The sequence below is a fragment of the Ornithorhynchus anatinus genome, chromosome 3 (genome assembly GCF_004115215.2).
Source record: "Ornithorhynchus anatinus isolate Pmale09 chromosome 3, mOrnAna1.pri.v4, whole genome shotgun sequence".
Classification (NCBI taxonomy): domain Eukaryota; kingdom Metazoa; phylum Chordata; class Mammalia; order Monotremata; family Ornithorhynchidae; genus Ornithorhynchus; species Ornithorhynchus anatinus.
The window spans coordinates 61,090,877-61,110,862 of NC_041730.1; the positions used below are offsets into that span (position 1 = coordinate 61,090,877).

General features: G+C 43.1%; 1 protein-coding gene and 1 non-coding gene across 4 annotated transcripts in view; one reads left to right on the forward strand and one right to left on the reverse strand.

Annotated features, from left to right (window-relative positions):
* Positions 1 to 19,986, reverse strand: part of KIAA1328 (KIAA1328 ortholog) — a 320,218-nt gene that overhangs the window by 244,811 nt on the left and 55,421 nt on the right. The gene's annotated exons all lie outside the window — the stretch shown is intronic.
* LOC114810645 lies at positions 15,305 to 15,442 on the forward strand. The gene has a single exon (XR_003758340.1). It is a non-coding gene; the product is annotated as a small nucleolar RNA SNORA7 (small nucleolar RNA).

A 19,986-nucleotide genomic window follows, 5' to 3' on the forward strand; every position in this document is an offset into this window, starting at 1 on the left:
TCTATGGCTTTAGTTTGGCCTGGAGTCCTATGTCTTGCTAACACCACACTCTTTAAGTGTCTCAAAGAATAGGCTGGCTTTCTTGATTCTGTTTTCTACTTCCTCTAGACTGTAAGCTCTCTGTGGGTGAGGAACATATCTACCAACACTATTTCATACTCTCTCAAGCACTTAGTACAGTGCTCTGGACACAATAAGAGCTCAATGAATACCACTGGTTGATTGATTCCTTATCTACCTGTGCGTCAGTCAGATAACAAAATTCTGTCCTGTATTTTAGTTCTGGGTCACTAACATGAATTTTTTATAGTGTGCATTGCTTCCTTGGTGTGGGCTGATGATCGTGCTGTCAGTGGTCCTGGACTATAAGGCACCTAAAATGTTGACCCTAGTTACGCAGCAGAATCTAAGGTATCGATTGATACGTCACCTCAGTTTTCTTTACACTTAGCGTCAGCACTTAAGGCCTGGCTGTTGCGGGGAAGAAGTTTACAGCCACTTGCACGGTTTCCTGGATGGGGGCCTCAACGGTGGAAGCGCCTAAATGGGACGCCTGTCGGACCCTTCTTCTCCAGCCAGGAGGGTGAGGCAGTAGCAACAGCGAGGATCCCCTGCCCCACCAGCCCAGTCCCTTTAGCAACCAATCAATAATAAGAATAATAATTACGGTATTTGTTGAGGTCTTATTGTGTGCCAAGCACTTTCCTAAGCCTGGAATAGATACAAGGTAATCAGGTCGTCCCACGTGGGGCTCACAGTCTTCATCCCCATTTTCCAGATGAGGTAAATGAGGTACAGAGAAGTTCAGTGGCTTGCCCAAGATCACACAGCAGACAAGCGGCGGAGGCGGGATTAGAACCCATGTTCTCTGACTCCCAAGCTCAGCTCTTTCCGCTAAGCCACACTGCTTCTCAGAGCGTGGTATTTCAATCCACGGTATTTACTGAGCGCTGACTGTGTGCATTGTTCTAAGTGCTTGGGAGAGTACAACATAACAGAGTTGGCAGACATGTTCCCTGCCTACAAAGAGCTTGGAGTCTAGAGGGACTGCCAGAGACCTCCCTGACTCCTGTCTCTCCCCTCTCCATTCCATACTTCACTCAGCTGCCCAGATTATTTTTCTAAAAGAACATTTAGCCCATGTCTACCCATGTCCTCAAAACCCTCCAGTGGCCACTCATCCACCGTCACAAACAGAAACTCCTTAACATCAGCTTCGAAGCACTCTCTCTCCCTCCCATCTTACCTTGCTGATTCCTACTATCACACAATCTGCAGACTTCCCTCCTCTAATGCCAACCTACTCATCTATCTCACCGCCACATCCTCTGGCCTGGAACTCCCTTCCCCTTCATATCTGACACTTATCTGACACTCTTCACTCTCCTTTCTGCATCACTTCTTCTCTATTCCCTTTAATGATAATTGTTATTATCGTATTTGTTAGGCAATTATATGTCAGGCACTGTACAAGCAAATCGGGTTGGACACAGTCCCTGTCCCAAACGGGCCTCACAGTCTTAATCCTCGTTTTACAGATGAGGTAACTGAGGCACAAAGAAGTTAAGTGACTTGCCCAAGGCCACAGCAGGCACGTGAGTATTCACTCTGCCCTCAGCCCCACAGGACTTGTATGTATCCTTGTACCCTGCCATTTTCCCTTTCTGCAATTTATATCAATGTTTGCCTTCCCTTCTAGACTCTGAGTGAGTCTAGAGTCTAGACTCTAGAGTGAGAGAAGCAGCGTGACTCAGTGGAAAGAGCATGGCCTTAGGAGTCAGAGGTCATGGGTTCTAATCCTGGCTCCGCCGCCTGTCAGCTGTGTGACTTTGGGCAAGTCACGTAACTTCTCTGTGCCTCAGTTCCCTCATCTGTAAAACAGGGATTAAGACTGTGAGCCCGACATGGGACAACGTGATTACCCTTTATCTACCCCAGTGCTTAGAACAGTACTCGGCACATAGCAAGCGCTTAACAAATACCAACATTATTATTATTTATTAAATGTCTTGTGGGTAGGGATCAGGTCTATCAAGTCTGTTGTACTATACTCTTCCAAGCGCTTAGTACAGTATTTTGTACACAATAAGTGCTCAATAAATACCACTGATTGATTGATTGGAATCTGTTAAGTGCTTACTTTGTGTCAAGATTGATACTAAGAGCTGGAGTAGATACAAGTTAATCAGGTTGGATACAGTTCCTGTCCCACATGGGACTCACTGTTTTAGATGGAGCATTTAACCCCAAATTTACAGACAGGGAAACTGGGGCATCGAGAAATTAAGTAACTTAACCAAGGGCACACAGGAGGCTAGTGGCAGAACGCCCAGGCCCGTGATCTTTCCACTAGGCAACGCTGCCTCTCAAGGTAGCAAATATACTTAGCACAAAGAGTTGACCTTTACTGAAGCCATCCTGAAGGCCACACTCAACAGCGAGTTAGGAAATGGGTCAGCAGCGTTGGCTGTTCATCGATGAGGTCCCACAGACCTCCTCCATCCAAAGACCAGGCTCCACCCACCAGAGCCACCCTATTCTGGCCTCATGGTGCAGAACAGACCATTCAACAACATCCTAGGTGATCTAGAGCCAGAAAAAGCACCCTACTACACAGTTAATTTTTCTCACAATGCTTGTTTTCACCTTCTGAATTAAACATAACAGCAGAATTAAGGAGCACTTCTCCCACAACACACACCTGTCTGTTTAAAGCCGGATGGCAAAGAGACAGAAACAACTGTGAACAGGCATACTGAGTCAAACGCGGGGTGAGGATTAAAACGTGATTTCTCCTTTGTGTGAGGGGTTCGTAAAATTGCCGTTCCTGCGCTGTAGGTAAAGTGACTGCATTTTCATAAGCCCAATGTCTGTATCAGTGGGAGCCATCTCACTGTCAGTAGCCGCCATCTCTAAATTTGAAGGACAACGTAGAATTAGCTAAATCAGTTGGCATCGTTCAGACACAGGTGGATTCTATAAATCTGCAATATATCTGCCCACTAGGAAAGGAAAATGGAGGACCTTCAACATTTGGAAATTCTTCCCTAGACAGAGATTTAGAGGGGATTTTTGTTGTTGTTGTCAGTTGTTTTTAAAAGCAATCAAAGTCATTTCTCATCAGGTTCACTAATGGCCAAAAACTGGAGACCAGATAAACAGTATTTAGGCTCAGAGATAGTATTAAAGGAGACTTCAGGATCGGATGTCAAAATCTTTCAAGACAGCATTATATAAAATCTGAATTGTTCTTGTCATCCGTGAAAAAGGCTTATTACTCTGTGAGTGAAGGTCGGGGCGAGGTGGCCCGAATTCATACAGAACCATTCAAATACATGTCTTCCACCACATACGGTTCATCTAGGCCTTGGTGGTTATTTTCTGCGTGTGAGTTTTTCAGGTGTTTTGTTTTGGGGTTTTTTCCCCAGTCTTTCCCTTCAGTAACAGAAACCCAATGTTATCTGTTCAAATTCTAATTAGGGATTAGTCACTTTAGTTTATATACACACACACACACACACACACACACACACACACATAAACTCTCTCTCACACACACACACACACATACACATACAAGAAGGTACCCATTAAGATTTCAAAAGGTACTGTGAGTCAGTTACCCAGACCATCTGGATGAATGGTAATGACTGCTAGGGGCACAGTTAATAACTTTATTGATTTGATTTTAATTCTATCAAGTTCTGGGAGGACAGAAATGACCAATCCCTGCTCACCCCAAATTCCAATCTCTGCAGTGGACCAGCCAGACTACCTCATTCCTCTATTATGCTGAAAAACAGAAAGAACTCTTTGGCAGTTCCTGCACAAACCCCCAAATTCCTCAAAAAAAAATCTGCAAGATATTCAGTTTCCTGATTTATAAATTCTCTCGCTACATAAAATGTGGTTTATGGATTACTCCAAATTTTCTTAGCCTTACGGCTAATGCCTGTGAATTAATTCTCACCAAGCGAAAATCACTTTCTATTACTTGTTTATCAATTTTTTAAAATGTGCCCATTATCTAAAACCCTTTACGTGCATATACCGAATTTGAATAAAAATGCAACAGCATTTCAGGTGCAGTCAGTACCTAGCAAAACAAATCGATTCCTCCAGAACCAGCCAAAAACACACTTTTCTCTTTGGATTCTAACAGATTAGAGATGTCTTACGTTTAATAGGAAGAATAATAATAAAATAATACTAATAATAATTGGGGTATTTGGTAAGTGCACACTATGTGACAAGCATTGTGCTAAGCGCCGGGGCAGATACAAGATCAACAGATCAAGCACACCCTTGTCCCACAAGGGGCTAACAGTCTAACAGAGAGGAAGAACAGGGCCTCCACCCTCATTTAACAGTTGAAGAAACTCTTGCAATACACCTTAAAGATCAACAAATTGAGGCTTATTCAAGCCCAAATAAGAAAGACGTCATGCACTGCCTCGAGATTGTAAGCTGGTTGTGGGCAGGGAACTCTGTGGGCAGGGAACATGTCTGCCAACTCCATTATATTGTATTCATATTAATGTCCGTCTACCCCTCTAGACTGTAAGCTCATCATGAGCAGAGAACACGTCTGCTAATTCTGTTGCATTGTGCTTTTTGCACATTGCAAGTGCTCAATAAATATGACTGATTGATTGTATTCTCCCAAGAGCGTAATACAGTGCTCTACTGGCCTTCAACTTGCTCACTGAATTAAATGATTATGGTTCTTGGATTGGGGGAAAGGGGCTTTATGATTAACTGGCTTGCAAAAAGCTACCAGCCCACTTGCTCTGAGCAACCAAGTCCCCAGGGCAGGCCATCAGGTTTCCCAGCACTTCTCCATGGCCTGTGACCCTGCTGGAGGCACAGCCACAGTGGGTCTATTTATCAGAGAGCAGCACCCGCCCTCCAAATCCATCAATCTTATTATCGAGTACTTACTTTGTGCAAAGCACTGTCCTAAGCCCATGGGAGAGTACAATACAAAAGAGTTGGTAGACACAGTCCCGGCCCACAACGAACCTACAGTCTAGAGGGAAATGTCTCTCCCTTGCTCCAAGCAACATACGTGGGTGGTGGGAAGGGCCATCCTCCCGCCTGCAGACCATTCTCATTCAAAATGAGAATCGCTGCAGCCTAGCAGATAGAGTTCAGGGCTGAGAGTCAGAAGGACCTGGGTTCTACTCCTAGCTACCCTACTTGTTTGCTGTGTGTGACCTTGGACAAGTCATTTACTTCCCTGTGCCTCCATTACCTCATCTGTAAAATGGGGATTAAGACCACGAGTCCCATCTGGGACACAGAGTGTGACCAATCCGATTAGCTTGTATCTACTCCAGTGCCTGGCACATAGTAAGAGCTTAACAATTACCTCAAAACAAAACAAAAAGCCCAGAAATTTATGGAGGAATGGAGATGTTAAAGGTTCCTGTTGCTGGCTTGCTCCCACCTGCTCTTTGAAACTTTGAGCCTATTTCTGTTGTGTTGTAATGTTTCGTCACTCATTCATTCATTCAATAGTATTTAATCCTGTAGTGTCTGTCTCCAGTCCCTTCTTCTCCCTACTACAACTTGAAGACTGTAAGCCCTATGAGGGACAAGCGCCGTGCTTAATCACAACTGGTGTATTTTTTCTCAACATTTAGTACAGTGCCCTGAATACTTGTCTCATCTTGTCTTATGCTGCCGAGTCGCCTCCAACCCGTAGCGACTCCATGGACACATCTCTTCCAGAATGCCCAGCCTCCACTTGCAATCATCCTGGTAGTGTATCCATACAGCTTTCTTAGTAAAAAATACAGAAGTGGTTTACCATTGCCTTCTTCTGCACAGAAAACTCGAGTCTCTGCCCTCGACTCTCTTCCCAGCTGCCCAGCAAGTGCTTAATAAATACATTACTACTAGTACTATTACTCTGGCTATAATTTCTCCCTCCTAACTACCATCAACAAGAGAAACTGCCCTCCTTTTGCCTCCCACCCCCACTCCTCCTCTTCCCCCCAAGCACTTCATGTTCAGGGGGTATCAATCAATCAACAACTGTATTTAATGAGCATTTACTGTGTGCAGAACACTAGACTAAGCACTTGGGAGAGTACAATATTACAATACAACGGAGTGGTAGACACATTCCCTGCCCACAATGAGCTTACAGCCTAGTGGGTCTAGCTTACAGTCGAGAGTACTAATCCAGGCAGATGAGTGGCGATTTCCCTGCGTGAATCGGAGAGTCGCCTCATAAACAAGAGTTCTCGGTTCTTTGTTTCTGCATGGGAGGGGTGGGGAAGTGGGAAAAAACTCAAGACAGTCTCATGATCTATAACAGGATCCCTGATACAGAATCAAAGGTACTAGGAAGGAAATATTCAAAACTATGACTGCACTGTCAAATTATACATAAAGCTGACCATTTGAACTATTAAAATGATTTTAAAATGACCAATTAGCTGAAAGATGAATATGCCAAGCATTAAGTGTGTCGGAGACTAAAGCAGTAATGGGTACACACAAATATTTCTAAAGCTGAAAAATGACATGGTGAGGCCATCATCCCATACGGTGAACTGAAAACAACAGCAAAATGCAGGTTCAGAAATCAGGAATCAGGCTTTGAAAAATTAAAGTTTCCTCAAACGGCAGCTAGTCGGCCGAAGTCAAATAATTTTTAGTGAATGTTTGTGCAAGCATTGTTGATACATCCTACAAATACTGGCCCCCAAATCCATATAAGTCAACTCTAAGGGAAAGAAGTAAAAAGGGAGGAGAGATATGTGGCAAGGAGTGTAATTTATTGTAGTGTCTGTCTCCCCCACTAGACTGTAAACTCCTTGAGAGTAGGGACTGTGTCTGCTGACTCAATTGTACTCTCCCAAAGGCTCAATAAGGCGTTCTATATAGAACAGTCAGTAAGCCTCTCGAGGGCAGAGTTTACCTACTACTCTTCTATACTCTTATTCATTCAATCACATTTATTGAGCACTTACTGTGTACTAAGCGCTTGGAAAGTGCAATACAGCAATGAAGAGAGAGAATCCCTGACCACAACGGGCTTACAACTCCCAAGAGCTCAATTCAGTGCTGTGTACCCAGTAATCAATGGCATTTATTGACCGTTTACTGTGTGCAAAGCACTATACTAACCGCTTGGGAGAGAACAATGCAACAGAGTTGGTAGATACGTTCCCTGCCCACAGTGAGTTTACAGTCTAGATGCGAGCTTAAAGTAGACTCTAAACTCCATGAAGGAAGGGATCATGTCTACTAACCCCATTATACTCTCACTGGCACTCAGCTCAATGTTCTGCGCACAGTAAACCATAAGCTCCTTGAAGGCAGGGATGAGGTCTTACCATCTCTGTTATATTGTACTCTCTGGCTTAGTCCAGTTCTCTGCACTCAGCAAGTGCTCAATTAATACCACTGATTGATTAGAGACAAGAAAGGAGAGTGGAAGGATTGAGAGGGGAGAACAAGGGAAAAAAGAGGGCAAGGAAGGGGTGGAGATAGAGAAGAGGCAAAAGGAATTCAGCTGGGACTAGAAGGGTTGAGTCTGATATCACATCAACACACCTTATACCCACAAAACTTCTTCCAAGACCTACCATCTATCCAGGACTCACCAACCCTTCCCTTCTATGTACCACAGGCTGGAGATTTGGGGCAAGACACTTCTCATCCAAAATGCAGCTTTCCCTGGCCCTTTACAGTACCAGTACTAAATGGGACAGAGAAATAATCTCCTTCATGGGGTGTTTTCTCAGCACCTGGAAAGTGAGTTGAAATGTCTAAGGTAGATTCACATCAGGGTCCACTTTTCTTTTATCCCTTTGGGAGAAGATAAAAGGTCAGGCTGACTCAGGGGAAAGGCTTAAAATACAGCTTCTTGAAGCAAATATCTATTTATGAGCACAGTTGCTAAGAAAGAGCTGGAGAAGTAGTTGGGAAAGGTTAGCTAATTCACAATCAGTGGAGACTGGATATTCTCATAGACTTTCTTGGCCAGGGTCAATTTGGCAGTATGACTTGATCTTGAGAAAAGACCAGATCCAAGTTTTTTCAATCTGCTACTTCAGATGAACCTTACAATTTCTTTTCATGGTAGAAGTACAGTATTGTAAATTATTAAGTTGGGAAGATAAAATGCAAAAAGCCTCAAATTGCCCTAGAAAAAAACACACACAAGGAAGTAGTGGTAGGGGGGAGGAGGTGTGAGTGAGTAACAGTGTGTGTTCTTTGTACTTGGTGGAGAAGCAGCGTGGCTAAGTGGAAAGAGCATGGGCCTGGTCAGCAGAGGACCTTGGTTCTAATCCCAGCTCCACTACCTGATTGTGACCTTGGGCAAGTCACTTAACCTCTCTATGCCTCAGATACCTCATCTGTACAATGGTGATTAAGAGTGTTAGCCCCACATGGGACAGGGACTGTGTCCAACCTGATTAGCTTGCACCTACCTCGGTGCTTTAGAATGGTGCTTGGCACATAGAAACCACTTAAGAAATATCATCATCATCATCATTATTACTCAAACACATACATGTTTACGCATATCTGGAAAGGCAGGGCCCACAATCTGGACCAAGCTGTCATTTGTTGTTTATCACATTCGTTCTTTGCAGGGCTTGGTGCTGCTTTGGTTTTTGCTTCATCACACACTCCTCTCCAAAACTTCTGCTCAGAGACAGTCGCTCTTTTCTCTTGTTTGCCGTGACTATTCAGGTCGGCCTTTCAGTTACTTCCCGGTTTTCAGCTTTTTAAAAAAATGGCATTTATTAACCATTACTATGTGCCAGGCACTATACTAAGTGCTGGAGTAGATACAAAAGAATCACATTGGACACAGTCCTAGTTCCACATGGGGCTCATAGTCTAATAGGGAGGGGGAGCAGGTATTTTATTCCAGTTTTACACGTGAGGCTGCTGAGGCAGAGAGGTTAGATGACTTGCCCAAGATTAGTCAGTCGATTGTATTTATTGAACGCTTACTGTGTGCGGAGCCCTGCACTAACTGCTCGGGAGAGTACAGCGTAACAAGAAACAGACACAATCCCTGCCCACAAAGAGCTTGCGGTCTAGAGTATATAGTTCTGGCAAATGGCAGAGTCAAGACTGGAATCAGGATCTTCTGACTCCCAGGCCCATGTTCTTTCCACTAGACCACACTGCCTCCCCCACTAGACCATGATGCTGTATTGCCTCGGGCTTTGTTCCACTGTGTCATTAGCACAAGTCCTTTGCATCCTTGTTTTCCAAGGTCTAATTTCAGCTGGCTACACAGCCGCTTTCATCCATTCTCTTCACGTGTCCCACCCCGAGAGGATGAGGGAAGCTGTGTTGGAATAGCCCATGGTAATCCCAGCTCAACAGTGGTCTTCCTTAACAAGCCTCACAAGAAGAATCTCTCCTGACTCTTACACAGACACACACACCTTTCCCCCAACCCCTGGCAGCCCACCAATCCCCCCAGACTGTAAACTCCTTGTGGGCAGGGAGCATGTCTACCTACCATATTGTACTAAAATTCCCAAACGCTCCATTATGGCACTCAATACATGCCACTAATGGATTGACTGGTTTCAATCAAGCCACGACTTCCACCCAAATAGTTTTTTGGCTCTATCGATTCTAATCTATTTCGAGCACGTTACTTGGAGCCAGAAACTTCTTTTAAATTTGCTCCACTCCCCCTCGAGGGCATGCATATCTAATTGGGCCATGAGAGCTCCATGGACCACTCGAGAGAAAACGGCAAGTGGGCAAGTTTGCCCCACCCCTCCACTGCAGATGGGGAAACTTGAGAAGGGCAACCGTGGGGCAAGAGTTAAGTAGCTCCAAAGGCTTTCGGATGGTCTTTCAGAGGTTTCTCAGCATGTACAAACCGCTGCTGTCAATGCTATCCAAACATAAACATGAAAAGAGTGGGAGTAAGATCATTTTATGCTTGCGAGAAGCCTGCAGCACAATCCTGCTCCAAAAGACTAAGTTCTTCCATCACACTGGAACTGACCTGGCCTGCCAAACTCTTGCGGTCTAGAGGGCGGTGCAGGTCTGTCCACATTTCCTAATTAACGCCTCGCATCCCCTGCAGGGCATCAAATCAGACCCAAGGCCTGTGCAGTAGCCTCCTCGTCTAAATCAGAGGAGATAGACACATGGAATGACAGAACAGTAAACATGGGAAATTCACCTGGAAGCAAGGGGAGAGAGCATAATGGCCTAGTGTATAGAGCACGGGCCTAGGAGTCAGGTGGTCACAGTTTCTAAACCCAGCTCTGCCACTTGCCTCCTGTGTGACCTTGGGCAAGTCACTTTACTTCTCCGTGCCTCAGTTCCCTTATCCATAAAATGCGAATTGAGACTGTGAGCGCAGTGTGGGACAGGGACTGTGTCCAACCTGATTTGCTTGTATCCATCCCAGCGCCTAGTACAGTGCTTGACACATAGTAAGTGTTTAAATACCATCGTTATTATCATCTTCATTATTATTATCATTACATCATCCAGCAGGTTTGGAGCTGTCATCCCAGAGCACCGGCCACAGAAACAAGCTTCTAGCCATGAAATGAATTTAAATAAAGTAACCGATTCTTTTGCCCCGGATCATCTCCTCTCTTGGGTCCAGATGAAAAAATTTCAGAGAGGCTGCTCAGATCACAGTCTTTAACCCCGAAAGTTCTATTCCCTATAGCTATGTCGATGGAGACAAACTCCATATCTAAAAAGTGCAGATATGCTTTTTTACTTCCTACACAGTTTGGAGGAGGGAAAAGCATCCCTGATTTGTATATTAAAGCACAAGCATCTGTCCTACTGATGATATTCTAGGGAAGCACATTAGCATAAAATTTAACGATGTCAAATAAGTGGATGTGAAATAGGGACTGCGTAAAGACACTATTTCCAAGGCTGACAGAAACATCACTGTTTAGAAATGCAAATGAAACCATTATGTTCAATAATTATATGAAAATATGAACAGTTCAGCATGTTTTCCAGCCCTGATGGCGGTTAATGGGATGTACGCTTATGTAAATAACTACTATTAAAGCTAATGCTGAAAAAAACTAATAAATTCATACTAAAGCAACTGATTTAGTACGCTTTTAAACCCCAGCAGTGCTCACTTATTAGAAAAGAGTGCATTATTATGTTTAGAACTCATTACTGCTACAAGTCACTGCAACTCCATCAATTACCATGCATTAATGAAAATGGGACACATACAAAAAAAAAATTATTGCCTCTCAGCAGTTTTCTTTAAAGACAAAATCTAGGGGTATTACCATCATGGGGCCTTGTAGGGAACTTATCAGCAAGATAATCTTTATTACTACAACTGTACTCTCTGCACTATCACCCTCGGGGATTTTGGTCCTAAAAAGGGCTAACCTTTTTGGAAAATTAGCAACATATTTACCACAAGAGCGGTCATTTTAACATCAATAAAAGAAGATTTTCGGTATTAAAACTACATCGGGATTTTATTTTTATTAAATCCTGTATTTAGTTGATTATATCTGTAAAAGAGAGGACGAAAAAAATTACTATTTGGAAAGCAAAAATATAGAGTGGTAATGAAAACAGCATTAACTGTAGAGTAGAAATGGTACAATTCCAAGATAGTGCCTGATATATTCAGATAAATTCCCACCCAGTTTTCCATTTATGCCTTTAATGACTTCCTGTGAAACCAGGGGATCTGATTTTTTTTAAGGACACTGCATATATTTCTTCTTGGGCATGAACCCTATTTCTTTGCCATTACTCAAAGATTTTACTGCAAGACATTAGAAGGCCACAAAATCCTACTTGCTTAAAGTTCAAACCTCGTCGGCATCCCGCAGTCAAGAAATGCTGATGTGGCAGAGAATCAGATATAGAAATTCTTGTGCTTCCGGCTTTCACTTTGGTCTACTAGGTTAATCTATCTGGTTTCATCAACATTCTACCTATCTTTTATGCCATGCCATTTTCATTCTCCAGCTTCTGCAGTACCATTTGGCACCTAATAAATGGCGATGTATTACTTCAGCCTCGACCAGGGTGTCTACGTACTTCACGCGTGTTCATTCAATGGCCTTAAAACTAAGGCCTCCTGGCCCCTCTTCAGACCTGTACCCGGTGAGTATGCTAAGGACTGGTAAGTCTAAACTGAGCCAGGGGATAGGCAAATCTCAGGTCTAACTGTTCAAGGCTCAACCACAAAAACAATTCCCCCAAAACAAAAAAACAATAGGCAACGTGCCTTTACTTATCACTTATCCTCTGATAAGTGCATCCTTATATCCTCTGATCTCCTTCCTTGAGTTGGAGATTTAAAGCTCCCTGAGAGCAGGCAGCATAGTGACCGATCTGTTTGGGACCCTGAAAGGTAGAGCATCTTAAAAGACGGTAATAATAAGTATTCCTTAATATGGTTTGGGACAACCACGTAAAGATGACAGATTTAGAATTCAGTACTGTAGAAGGAAAATAGAACATGAGTGGAGTGGGGGTGGGCAGGTGAAGAAGGGGAGTTCTTGAACTACAGAGGTCACACATTTCAGATTTCAAAAGATAACTTCTGGATGGCCACTAGATGACTATACCACAACCCAGTTTGCTACTTGTGAAAAATGACGGGGCTTAGTACACACACGACTGCTAGGATAACTATGTAGAAGAACAGATCTGTTATCGTCAAAATCCCCCCGTCTGAAGAATGAGCATTTTACTATCTGAGCCATTTGACAATTTCACAAGCGAAGGCCATTCTAAGGTTAAGAACAGTAAGACAAATTTGCTCCTGATTAATAATAGAGCCATTCATTTTATTCCTCAAATCTAAAGCAATTACAAGCCAGAGTATGGCAAATGGATTTAGCTGAAGAGATTACGTCAGAAGAGCCCTTTAAAGAAGAACAGTAATTTAAAAGACTAAACTGAATAATGAACTCTCCTGAACAACAATTATTATAAGATTGATTTATTGAAAGTGCATTTAATCATGCAAGAAATGTTTAAACTTTCCAAAATAGTTGTAGAAGATGGCTGCACCAGAGGATCAACCCAGTTTGCACTCTGCGGTTGATAAGCAAAACCATCAAACAAGAAATTCATTTAGTTCCAGTAAAGATAAAGAAGATCTATTTCTTTGAACTTGAATTTCTATTTCGCTTATTTCCATGCGAGCTTCTAAAACGAATGAATCCCATTGCCATTGGGGCTCACTATTTTAAAGGTCCCACTCTATATCGGTTTGAATCCAGAGGCCAATAAAGGTGCAGCCAAGAGATTTCTCTAGGGAGTTGAGACTTTATAAGATTGTAAAAGGCTCCAGATGTCAAATCGGAACAAAAGAAACTAGAAGATTTGAGCCAGGGAACGAAAATGGCTCATTTAATTACTTACTGGGTACGCTTTGAGTATTAAAAGGGTATTCGAACAATAGGGCAAAGTCAACCAGAGCAACAGCTTTGAGAAGCAGCATGGCCCAGTGGATAGAGCCCGGACCTGGAGTCAGAAGGACCTGGGTTCCAATCCCAGCTCCACCAATTATCAGCTGTGTGACCTGAGGCAAGTCACTTCACTGCTCTGGGCCTCAGTTACCTCATCTGTAAAATGGGGATTTTTAGACTGAGAGCCCCCTGTGGGACAGGGACTGTGTCCAGCCTGATAAGCTTGTATCTACCCCCACTATGTGCCTGGCACATAGTAAGAGCTTACTAAATACCATTTTAAAAAGCCCTAGAAATAAAACCTGACAAACAGCATTCCTTTCAGAAAAGGCTTCGACATTTATCCAGAAATTCACAGGAGAAAGGGCATGGACTGTATCTGTTATATTGTACTCTCCCAAACATTTAGTATGGTGCTTTGCACACAGCAAGAGCTCAATAAATATGACTGAATGAACTACATGAGAATATGAGAACACTCAGATTGAAGGCCCTGTGGAACTGGAGAAGAATTTCCAAATATAGGGAAGTTTAACAATGATGTGGTCAGGCAGACCAGGATTCAGCCCCATGTGGTAATGGGGGCCAGGTTCAGCTAACTGTACCTCGCTCTCAACTTCCTTGCTTCCTTCCCACACTCAAACTGTTTTTCCTGGCTTGGAACTCCCTCTCTCCCCAAATCCAACAGGACACAGCTCTCCTTATATTCAGAGCCCATCTCCTCCAACGAGTCTTCCTCAATTCATTCCCAGGATTCAATGACCCATCAGCCCAGTGGGCAGGGAATGTGTCAGTTTGTTGTTATATTGTACTCTCCCAAGCTCTTAGTACTGAGCTTTGCACACAGTGATCATTCAATAAACATGATTGAATGAATGAATCTGTGGAGTTGTTCATTCCCATTCCCAATCTTTATGTGTTTGACTGTACATTCAATTATTCGCTTGCAATGATGCTGATAAATACTTTTATGCCTGTCTACCCCATTAAAGTATAAGATCCTTGTGGACAGGGCCTGTGTTATAGATTCTTTTTGTACTCCCCAAACATTTTAGCATGACACATTGCACCCAGTAGCTGCTCAAATGCAGCTCTCAGTGTCACTACTGGCTGCCAGAGTATCCTCCAGAGATCTTTCCCAACTCCTTGAATCGTACCAAACCCAACCGATATATCTATTTGTACGCATCCTCAGCACATTCAATTACTTATTCTGACTGATTCTGATATTTCATCCTAGCATATGCATTCCACTCCCTATCTAACCCTTGTCCTTTCTACTTGGGTATCTTATATGCCTATCTCCCCATTTGATCATGAGCCCTACTGTAACTCTATTGTTCTCTAAATGTTCTGCACCCTGGAAGCACCCAATAAATACCACTGATTGATTGAGCTCCTTGCGGGCATGGAATGTATCTTTTGCTTCCACTGAATGCTTAGTACAAGGCAAAGCACTTGTAAGCCCTATGAAGGACAGGGACTGTGTCCTACTCTACTTGTTTGTATCCACTCCAGCGCTCAGTACAGTGCCTGGCACATAGTAAGCCCTGAACAAATACCACAGTTATTATTATTAAATACCATTACTACTACACGGAAACACCTCACCCTGCGACAATAAAGAATCCTAGAGCCAGAAGGGATCCCAGAGATCAAACACCCTGACTCCCTGATTCCAGGCAGGGGAATGACTCGACGACTTGTAAATATTTTCATACCCATCTCCCGCAGAAGAGCACAAGCTCCTGGGACAGGGAATGTATCCCTCACACTGTTGGTCTTTGCAGGCACTGAGTTTTATACCCAGTGGGCACTCAGTAAGTAGTACGACTAATATTACTGAAAGGTGGAGGGCTATTCTTCTCTGTTCCCTCTCAGAGTCACACCTGGAGAGTTTCCAGTACTCTACCAGTCTCGACTAGGGGAGGGAGAGTCAAGCAGCAGCATATCCATTCCATTCCTAGCTTGGGCAGTGGCTAGCGAGTGGAAGGCAATCTGCTACAAATCAAAACTCCTCTGTGCTGGGCAGCAGCGGCACGGGAATCGAGGGCAGAGACTCGAGTTTACTGCGTGGAAGGAAGCAATGGTAAATCGCTTCCATATTTTTACCAAGAAAACTCTACGTATACACTACCAGATCGAATGCACATGGAAGTGAGGCAATCTGGGAGAGATGTGTCCATGGCGTCGCTATAGATCGGAGATGATTCGACGGCATAAGACAAGATTCTCCTCTATGAAAAGCCACATGGGAATGTTTATTCTAAAAAGATTTCAAAGGAGGGTATGTCCCCAAGCCCCCTCAGTAGCCTGTTCTAGTGTTTTTTTAAACCATGAGAGTAAAAAAAAAATTCTTTTCTATATCCAGTAAAAAATCTCTCCTACTCATTTTCTTTGGGTCAGCTCCTTCTTAGAGTGTGAGCCCTTTGAGGGGCAGAGACTATGGTATTAATTGATTTTCCTTTATTTAACCCAGCACTTAGTTGTGTTCTGCACATTATAAGTATTGTACTCCCCCAAGTGCTTCGCTCAGTGCTCTGCACACAGAAGGCACTCAAAAATACCATTGACCATTATAAGTGTTTTAAGGAACATTTGGTAACGATAAAGGAAAACGATTCACAGACTAAATGACAATAGTTAAGTCAGTTTGCGCTTCTCCAGGCTAATAAATCCCCTATTCCTTATTCTTTTCTTGGAGGTCCTATTTTACAACTCTTTTATCATTTTTTTATTGCTCTTCTCTGAACCCTCTCCAACTTGAGGAACCAAAGCAAGCCACAATAAGCTAACCCAGAGGGTATCAACCGAGGGTTCAAAGCAATAGAGCAGCCGCTATGGCAAGCAATGAAGACATATACACTTGATTCTTCCAAAACATACATTCTAAAGGAACACTGTTAGACAGTACAGAACATTATTCCATCAGAATGTGTCTACCCAGAGAGACCAGGACTGCAAGATTGAAAGAAATGACTGGGCACATGTTTGCAGTGGGCAAGGAATGTGTGCTATAAAGCAAGTAGCCCCCACATTATGGGAGAACTGAGTTTAATTGAAACTCTACCTTGGGGCAAGCAGGAACTATTTTGCCCTTGTGTGTTTTGGGGAATTTTTGTTGCTGTTTTTTAACTACTGGCACCATTACTGTTTTCTCTGGGGTTTGGAGAGGGCTGAGAGGGCATAATAATAATAATACCTGTGGTATTTGTTGAGCACTTACTATGTGGTAGGCACTGCACTGAGCGCTGGGGTGGATATAAGCAAATCAGATTGGACACGGTCCCTGTCTCACATGGGGCTCATAGTCTCATTCCTCATTTTACAGATGGGGTAACTGGGGCACAGAGAAGTGAAGTTACTTGCCCAAGGTCAAACAGCAGACAAGTGGCGGAGCCTATGACCTGCTGATTCCGAGGCCCGTGCTCCATCCACCATGCCATGCTGCTTCTCCCATGGGTAGAGGTGAGAGGAAGGGAGGAAGCCAGGGAGGGACGGAAGGAAACAGATGAGAGAGAGAATACTTCAGAATACTTCAGGTGATAATCTTGTTTTTAAAAAAATCTGGAAGTCCTCCTCTTTAACAAATACTTTCAGCAAAGTGAATTGCATGACATGCTCTCATTGACATATTCTAATATCTGATTGGCTGGTTTTTGTTTGTTTGTTTTGTGGGGGTGGGGGAGTTCTTATTTTTTTAATAACAACATTACATTACCGATTCCTAGCCATCTTAAGAGTGGCTAGGCTATAAATGTGCCAAATGGATCTTTCCCCCAGCCTAACATTTGGTTTTCTGCTTTTAGAAATAATACCTTATGATCTTCCCTAATGGATTTCATCCAGTTTATAAAGGCCCATTTATCCAGTTTATTAAGGTCACGTGGAATTGGTGGAAGGTCACATTAGGAACCCGTAGGAAACCAGCTACATAACTCCCCCTACTTCGGCACAGGAATCAAACGGGAAAGAAACATCCCTTTGAAATGTTATTCGAAGAGATCTTAAAAGTTTAGAATTGAGTCTGAAACTTTAAGGGCCTTAAACACCCTTAGTAAATCTCATTCACCACAGCTCTTTGCTAGGCTGTATTTGGTTTTATTACATTTTGTCCTACGATTCATCTTTTCAAAACCAAATGGGTTACACCCAAATTTCAGTCATCGGGCAGTTTGAAAGCTTTGATGGTTTAACCAGATTCTTAATATTGTTTTAATGCATTTTTCGACTCATGTTAGTTTGAGCTGATCAAATTTTCCAACATTTGTTATTTACCCAATAGACCTTGACTGTGCCTTATATACTGTACATTTAGGAACTTGTTAAAATGCATAATACTTAGCTGATACTATGTTGTTACGGCCCATCACGTAAATGGTTATTTAGCAAGTTTTTAAAAAGCTGAGTTTTTAATCCAGCAGACCGTATTGGTATCTAAGGAAACTCTACCATGGAGAAACCCACAGTAATATTACTTTGGGGAAATAGGGTGAAAGTCAAGGAGAAAGAATTATGTACTGATAATTGTATTTTTCACAGTTGTTCTCTTCTTCAATCCTAACACTACCCACCCGGGTTACACAGAGCATCAAAGGTATAAAAGCAATGTTGATCAAACATCCAATATTTTAGAGGAATGGAAGTCCTCAAGAGAAAAGTTATTTCTGTCTCTCTCTCGAGCTTGCCTACTAGGACACTTCCCAGCACACAGCAATCACACAGGAAGTTAGTCAGAAGACTTGTTGCAATTAAATAACATGTCACTCAATCAGTGCTTACTCTGTGCAGATCACTGTACTAGCAGCTTGGGAGAAGATGACACAACAGAATTAGCAGCTTCGTTCCCTGCCGATAATGAGCTTACAACCATCACTTCTTAGGCAGCTAACTCCTCCCAGGATCTCCACTGAACCTTCAGAAACCAGAGGTCCACCTTTTACTGTTCCTGTTCTAGGAAAGCTATCACTTCCATGAATCAAAACAAATTGGCTTCGTGGTGCTGGGGAATCCTGAGACTACTGGGATGGGGGAGGAGATGCCACAAAACATCAGATCGTAGATGTCTTTGTAATAAATGATGTGTCCACAGATCATTTCTTTACATAAGGTGGCCCAAGATGATGGCTCCCCATTCTGTTTCTTCTTCACCTGCCCAATAAAACCACAGCCCTCACCACCGGATGCTCACGACATAGGTTAACCACTGGATAAGTGCTTAGTACAGTGCTCTGCACACAGTAAGCGCTCAATAAATTCGACTGAATGATTGAATGGATAACCAAATTAGGTAGAATTGTCTAAAGGGTATAGGCACGCAAATATATGTTCACTACTTCAATATGCTTATGAACTGAATTTCTCCAAAAACAAAAAGACAATGCTGCGCTGGGTAATAGTCATGCTATTTATTAATAGCAAACGAGACTCTAGACTGTAAGCTTATTGTGGACTGAGAATGTGTCTCTCAACTCTGTTATACTGTACTCTTCCAAGCGCTTAGTACAGTGCTCTGCCCCTTGCCCGCTGTGTGACCTTGGGTGAGTCACTTAACTTCTCTGGGCCTCGATTGCCTCAAGAGTAAAATGGGGATTAAGACAATGAGTCCTATGTGAGACGGGGACTGTGATCAACCCAATTATCCTGTACCTAGCCCAGAACTTAGTACAGTGCCTGGCACATAGTAAGAGCTTAATAAATACCATTATTATTATTACTAATAATAAGTACTCATTAAATATTATTAATTCTGAAATTACAGTCTAGTAGCATCATCCACTGTCCATCTTCCCCTCGGAGGAGAAAAGACCACTATAAAAACCTGCTCTACCCGGGGCTGTGCTAGAGGAGTCCATCCATGGGCTATAAGTGACATCATAATTTCTGGGTGGGGACTTCTCAATGTATCCCCAGGCAAAGAGGGCCCAATTTGGAAGTGACACTGGTAGCTAGTGAAGGAGTACAATGGAAAAAGTTACAAGCCTACACTGTGCACATCACCAGCCTTGAGGGAACCAGGATTCTCCAGAAGTCCCCTTTTCTGGGTCAGGACAATAGAAGGACATATGAAACCAAGGAATGGCTTATCCTTCTTCTTGTCCCCCTGTTGCCTGGATCCAATTTGCACGCCACTATGGAGTACTCACCAAGTGTTCCACCACTTGCCTGCTGTGTGCCTTTGGGCAACTCACTTCACTTCTCTGTGCCTAAGTTACCTCATCTGTCAAATGGGGGTGAAGACTGTGAGACCCGTGTGGGACAGGGACTGTGTCCAAACTGATTTGCCTGTATCTACCCCATTGCTTAGTACAGTGCCTGGCACAAAGTAAGTGCTAACAAGTGATATTAAAAAAAAAACTGCCTACTGGATTTAGCACTTCAGCAAAGCACTGGCAGACTGCGGCAGTCACTTTGTATGCAAATGGGTTCTACATGCCAAAAACCTATAATTTCCATATCCCTGAGGGGAAAAAACACAAGGGATCCATGTTCTTACCATTACTGGGGCAGTGGAAGGTGCAGGAAGAGATCAAGAAAAGGTCTGGATAATAAT